This window comes from Arachis ipaensis, chromosome B7, assembly GCF_059453495.1.
Source record: "Arachis ipaensis isolate K30076 ecotype BB chromosome B7, ASM5945349v1, whole genome shotgun sequence".
NCBI classification, from domain to species: domain Eukaryota; kingdom Viridiplantae; phylum Streptophyta; class Magnoliopsida; order Fabales; family Fabaceae; genus Arachis; species Arachis ipaensis.
The window spans coordinates 60062641-60070054 of record NC_142442.1 but is presented as its reverse complement, the minus strand read 5'-3'; the positions used below and the strand labels follow the sequence as shown (position 1 = coordinate 60070054).

General features: G+C 38.7%; 1 non-coding gene across 1 annotated transcript; it reads left to right on the top strand.

The window, feature by feature from the left end:
- Positions 1–6340: 6340 nt before the first annotated feature.
- Positions 6341–6448, top strand: LOC148552756 (small nucleolar RNA R71). The gene has a single exon (XR_015892983.1). It is a non-coding gene; the product is annotated as a small nucleolar RNA R71 (small nucleolar RNA).
- The last annotated feature ends 966 nt before the right edge of the window (positions 6449–7414 follow it).

The window sequence follows — 7414 nt, the reverse complement described above, 5'->3', positions numbered from 1 at the left end:
AATTCACTAATTTTAACTTCCTAACCTCTTTTTCATTCCTAACCCACTTATATTTCAAAACATCTCTTCTGGTTTTTCACTATTCTCTCTAACATTCTAACCAAGGCATGACGGACGTTTTTCCTACTTAACATGAATCCTTTTACATTTTGGATTGTGAATTTTTATTCTCGGACTTTTAACTCCTATACAATCCTTAATGCACATTTACTTAACTCCTTTTCATTATTCTATTGCTCATTTTCCATTATATGCTTCTTTTGATTAATTGCCTACCTGCTTTCCTATTTTTATTATATCCTAGTTTTCTATTTTTCAGGATGTCAGACACCTAGAGAAAGGGAAAAGGAAAGGCAACAATTGGCAAACGGAAAAGAGGAGAATCCTCTATGTCCATACTGGACATCATGCACGATGACTCCTGGCGGGAGAAACACTTTACCACGCAGGAGAAGGCTGACCAGCTACTCCCTGCTACTGATCCCATTCGATTTGCAAACCGATACTGCGAGCTGAGGTATCCGGTGTTTGTAACCTCCAGGAACCTCTACCTGGAGAGGACTTTGAAAATCCCAGAAGAACTCCAGCAATACACCTCTGATCAGATCAAACAAAGAGGCTGGTTCTTCCTGAAGAGAAACCTGACTGAGGTTAATGCATCTTGGGTAAGGGAATTCTACTGCAATTACTTTAAAACTTCCCTAGATGCAGTGAACCTAAGAGGGAAGCAGATACTCATCACTGAAGAGGCCATAGAGGATGTTCTGAAGCTTCTGCCTAAATCTAATCAGCTGGATGGTTCTCAAAAAGCTGAGGAGGATATGCGCTTCATGAAGTTTGATTGGGATGCAGTCAAGGCCAGGATAGCCCTTGACCTGACCGTTCCATGGATCATGGGTCAGAACACCACCATGCCAAAGGGAATCAAACAGATTTACTTAAATGATGAGGCTTGGCTATGGCATCAGATACTTGGCAACTTTGTTATGCCGAGTACCCATGAGACTGAGATACCTGCCGCTATGATAACCCTCTTATGGTATGTGCTGGAGGGTAAGGACCTGTACCTGCCACGCTTCATTCAGTACTATATGGCCAGGGTCCACGTCCGAGGCACTCTCCCCTTTCCTTATCTGATTACACAGCTAGGCCGTCGAGCTGACGTGCCTTGGGAGGATGCTGATGAGAAGCCACCTGCTGCAGAATGCAAGAAGATTATCCCTCACAGCAGGAACTTTCTGGCTTTGGGCTACAGACCTCCATTCCTCACTGTTACTGCTGAGACAGCCACACCATCTGCCGGCCCCTCTTCCTCTACAGCTACCCCAGCTACCCCTGCTACCACCACTGCACCTCCACCTGCCTCAGAGCCAGTTTATTACCTAGTGCACCACCTGTTTCGACAGCTAGACCAGATGGAGCGCCGCAACCGGCACCAATATGAGAGAGCCGAGCGTCGCAGAAAGCGACGCTATGAGCACCTGAAGCTGATGATACGATCTAGCGATATCCCCTCCGAGCCTGACACACCATCAGAGCCATCTGAGGAGGAGGTGGATGATCACGAGGCAGAGACCCATCCACAGAGAGAGGCTGCGTAGGCAGGTACAGAGTAGGCTGCTTCATAGTAAGAGGCCCCGCATCAGATCCAGGCTGCAGCCCCAGAGGTTCCTATTCAGTCAGCACCTCCTTTGCAGCAGGCAGACCCTCAGACTACCACCACAGAGACTCCAGCTACCCACCCTTCCAGTGATGACACCCCTTCACACCCTGCTTGAGTGAGCATCCGGGACGATGCTTCATTTTAAGTGTGGGGAGGTCGCCATCTCTGGCATTTTTTTTTGGTGAACTACTACAGACTCTTTCATTTTATTTTGCTATTTTTCTGTATTTTTTCTCCTTATTTTTATTTTTATTTTCTCAGTACTTATACATTACTATTTTCATGTATTTTTACTCTATTTCTGCATGTTGCACTTTTAGTTCATATTTTAGCCATTTAGTTTAGTTGCAATTCTAACTTATTAGTTATAAAAATTGTGGATTAATTAGTATAGTTTACCCTTTTTAGCATAAGATAGCTTAGTTTAAATTGAAAATATAAAAGGAAGTAAACTAGAGACTTGAACATAATAGAAGCAATCCACACACCTTGTATATATAGCATTCCATGGTAGTTAGTTAACAACATTTCATCAAGGAGAAACACTAGAACTTTAAAGCCACCTTAAGATTTACATTGAGAATAATGAGAACTCTTAATTTTACTTGCATGACATACATAACTGATATATTATTTTTGAGTTAGAGAACATACAGCCTGTGAGTTTTGAGCTTAATTATATGGTTACATTCAAACCATAATTTTTATTTCTGTGTGTTCCGCCCTTCTTTTTTATTCTGGTGTTCTTTACTTTGTTTTAATCTATATGTCCGATTATAGAATAGAAATACATACCAAGAGAGTGATTGAGGCCATTGTTTGATTTTAGCTCACTTATCCCAAATTAGCCTACCTTTTACATCACCCTTGTTAGCCCCCTTGAGCCTTTAAATCCCCTCCTATTCTACAAACCACATTACTAGCCTTAAGCAGAAAAACAAAATAAAAATCCCAAGTTGAATCCTTGGTTAGCTTAAGATAGAAATTGTATAATTGTTTAAGTGTGGGAAACCTATTGGGAACATGGATGATAAAAACAAAAGGTAGAAAGTTGAGAAGAATAAAATAATTCAAAATAAAAATTTTGGGAAGCATGCTCATGTGGAATCAAAATAATTTAATTACCGTGTGAATTAAAAAAAGAGAGAAAAAAATATTTATTTTTCAGTATTTAAATAAAGGGGATACAAAAGAATTCCCCAAATATAAAATAAAGCAATGCACATGGGACAAAATTAAAATATGAGCATGTAACATAAACAAGTGGGAAAAATATGGAAAATAGGTAAAGAAGCTTTGCTTTACAAAATATGTATGTTAGGTGAGATCTTAGACTAATCAAGGATTTGCTTAATTAGCTCACTTAGCCTTATACATATACCTTTACCTTTACCTTGGCCCCATTACAAACTTAATTAAAGACCTCATGACTTTTGTATGCCTATATTCTATAATTGTTGATTGGTTAGATGAAGAACAAAGTTATAGAAACTAAGGATAAAAAGAAGAATAGAGTGATTAACCCAATAAACACTGAATGACTAGAGAGTAAACACAAAATCCAGTGAGGGTTCAATAGCTCATTAACATATATCTCTGCTTGAATTATTAATTGTCTTGCAAGTTTATAAAATATTTTTCTTTCCCATCTCAATTGTAAAAGTGCTTTATCATTATCTAAGGTCTGGCTATATATATGATTCCTTGAGAAACGTGAATTAATTCAACTACATGTAAGCTTTATATACAAGTGAATAAAAATAATTAGAATTGCATAATGCATTTAGGTAGTTGCATTTAGAATAGATTGTATTGCATGAGATTCCACCACTTCAACCTTACTTTACTCTTTATCTTGGATTTAGCATGAGGACATGCTATTGCTTAAGTGTGGGGAGGTTTATAAACCCATATTTTATGATATATTTTGTGCTCAAATTGAGTGATTTATTCAATCCTTCACCGACTTATTCATATTAATTGCATGGTTTTACTTTCCCCTCCTTATTATGTGATGTATATGAAAAACATGTTTCCTACGCTTAAAAATAATTATTTTGATTACCCTTTATTTCCATTCGATGCCGTGATTTGTGTGTTAAGTAATTTCATATCTTCTAAGGCAGGAATGATTTAAAGGATGGAAAGGAAACATACAAAATTGGAAGGAAAGCATAAAACGGAGTTTTTGAAGAAACTGGCAGTGACGCGATCGCATGGATGACGCGGCCGCATGCCAGCGCGAAATGGCAGTGACGCGACCGTATGATTGACGCGGACGCATGACTGAAGCGACCGCGTGACAAGGAAAACTCTAGAAAACGCGACCGCGTGACCCACGTGGACGCGTGACAGAGGCCATGCACCAGAAATTACAGAAAATGCTCCCAGCGATTTCTGAAGCCCTTTTTGGCCCAAATCCAAGTCCAGAAGGCACAGATCAGAGGTTATGAAGTGAGGGAATGCATCCATTCAAGGAGAGTCTCCAATTAGTTAGTATTCATGAATTAGATGTAGTTTTGAGGGAGAGGTTCTCTCCTCTCTCTTTTAGGATTTAGAATTAGGATTTCTTTTGCTTTCAGGATTATCTCTTTTTATCAGGTTCAATATTCCTTTTTATTTATCTTCTCGATTTAGTTTATGAATTCTTTTATGTTACAGATTATTCTTTTGAATTAATGTTATTTGAGGTATTTTAGTTTATTATTGCCTTCTACTGTTGCTTCCAATCTGAAGACATTTTTATCCGAGTTGATTTATTTTTCCCCTTTTGGTCTTGGTTAAGAAATCAGTAACTCAGGAGTTATCAAACTCAACGTGATCGATAATCGTTATCTTTGCTAATTGAATTGAACTTCAATAATCCCAATCTTTCCTTAGGGATTAACTAGGATTTGAGGATCAAACTAATTAGTCACTTGACCTTTCCTTGCTCTAGCAAAGGTTAACTGAGTGGAATTAAGATTCAATTTTCATCATCATTGATAAGGGTAACTAGGATAGGACTTCCAATTTTTCATACCTTGCCAAAAGTGTGTTTTACAGTTATTTACTTATTTTACAGTCTTTTACTTATTTTAATTGCAATTTAAATTACTTGTTCCTCACTTTCACAACCCCAATTTACAATCTTCATAACCAATAATAAGAACATACTTCCCTGCAGTTCCTTGAGAAGACGACCCGAGGTTTAAATACTTCGGTTATCAATTTATTTAGGGATTTGTTACTTGTGACAACCAAAACGTTTGTAAGAAAGGTTGATTGCTTGGTTTAGTAACTATACTTGCAACCAGAGTTTACTATAACTTCTAAACCATCAATCTTGAGTTCTTTCAGTGGCCTTCAACCTTTACCAAGACATCCTCTACAAGTCCATAAGCCTGTTTCCTTGAATTGTCTGCCATCTCTAGTGAGATTCTTGCAGCTTGTACCTCAAGGATCCCAAGCTTCTCCATCACAGAGAGAGGCATGAGGTTTATACTTGACCCCAGGTCACACAGAGCCTTCTCAAAGGTCATGGTGCCTATGGTATAAGGTATTGAGAACTTTTCAAGATCCTGTCTCTTCTGAGGTAATCTCTGCCTAGTCAAGTCATCCAGTTCTTTGGTGAGCAAGGGGGTTCATCCTCCCAAGTCTCATTACCAAATAACTTGGCATTTAGCTTCTTGATTGCTCCAAGTTACTTAGCAACTTGCTCTTCAGTAACATCTTCATCCTCTTCAGTGGAAGAATACTCATCAGAGCTCATGAATGGTAGAAGTAAATTTAATGGAATCTCTATGGTCTCAGTGTGAGCCTCAGATTCCCATGGTTCCCCATTAGGGAACTCTTTGGAGGCCAGTGGACGTCCATTGAGGTCTTCCTTAGTGGAAATCACTGCCTTTCCCTCCTCTATGCATTCGGCCATATGGGACGTGTTTATGGCCTTGCATTCTCTTTTTGGGTTCTCTTCTGTATTCCTTGCGACAGTACTAGGAGGGAGTTCAGTAACTTTCTTACTCAGCTGACCCACCTGTGCCTCCAAATTTCTAATGGAGGATTTTGTTTCGGTCATGAAACTTAGTGTGGTTTTAGATAGATCAGAGACTATGGTTGCTAAGCTAGAGAGACTTTGCTCAGAATTCTCTGTCTGTTGCTGAGAAGATGATGGAAAAGGCTTGCTATTGCTAAACCTATTTCTTCCACCATTATTGGTGTTGAAGCCTTGTTGAGGCTTCTGTGATCCTTCCATGAGAGATTTGGATGATTTCTCTATGAAGGATTATAGGTGTTTTCATAGGGTTCTCCCATGTAATTCACCTCTTCCATTGCTGGGTTCTTAGGATCATAAGCTTCTTCTTCAGATGAAGCTTCTTTGGTACAGCCTGTTGCTGCTTGCATTCCAGACAAACTCTGAGAAATCATATTAACTTGCTGAGTCAATATTTTGTTCTGAGCCAATATGGCATTCAGAGTATCAATCTCAAGAACTCCTTTCTTCTGATTTGTCCCATTATTCGCAGGATTTCTTTCAGAAATATACATGAATTGGTTATTTACAACCATTTCAATGAGCTCCTGAGCTTCTACAGGCCTCTTCTTCAGATGAAGAGATCCTCCAGCAGAGCTGTCCAATGATATCTTGGACAGTTCAGACAGGCCATCATAGAAGATACCTATGATGCTCCATTCTGAAAGCATGTCAGAAGGACACCTTCTGATCAATTGCTTGTATCTTTCCCATGCTTCATAGAGGGATTCACCTTCTTTCTGTCTGAAGGTTTGGACTTCCACTCTAAGCTTACTCAATTTTTGAGGTGGAAAGAATTTGGCCAGAAAAGCACTGACCAGCTTTTTCCAAGAGTTCAGGCTTTTCTTAGGTTGTGAATCCAACCATATTCTAACTCTGTCTCTTACAGAAAAGGGAAAAAGCATAAGCCTGTAGACCTTGGGATCAACCCCATTGGTCTTGACAGTGTCACAGATTTGCAAAAATTCAGCTAAGAACTGATGAGGATCTTCCAATGGAAGTCCGTGAAACTTGCAATTCTGTTGCATCAGAGAAACTAATTGAGGCTTAAGCTCAAAGTTGTTTGCTCCAATGGCAGGGATAGAGATGCTTCTCCCATAGAAGTCGGGAGTAGGTGCAGTAAAGTCACCAAGCAACTTCCTTGCATTGTTGGCATTGTTGTTGTTTTCGGCTGCCATTGCTTCTTCTTGTTTGAAAATTTTTGTTAGGTCCTCTCCAGAGAGTTGTGCTTTAGCTTCTCTTAGCTTTCTCTTCAAGGTCCTTTCAGGTTCAGGATCAGCTTCAACAAGAATGCCTTTGTCCTTGCTCCTGCTCATATGAAAGAGAGGAGAAGAAAGTATGAAATCCTCTATGTCACAATATAGAGATTCCTTGAGGTGTCAGAGGAAAAGAAGAATAGAAGGAGGAGGTATAGAGGAGAGAATTCGAACGTATCAAGAGGGAGAGGGTTCAAATTGCACATTGAGGAGGAGTGTTAGTCCCTTAAATAGAAAGATGTGAGAAGGGGGAAGAATTTTTGAAAATAAAAAAAAATTTAATTAAAAAAATTTTGAAAAATTGGTTGATGATTTTCGAAAATTAAAATTGAGAAAGTAGTTAAGTGATTTTGAAAAAGATTTTGAAATTAGAAATCAAAAAGATATGATTGAAAATCAATTTTTTTTTAAAAAAAGATGTGGTTGAGAAGATATGATTGAGAAAATATGGTTTTAAAAAGATATGATTGAAAAACAATTAAA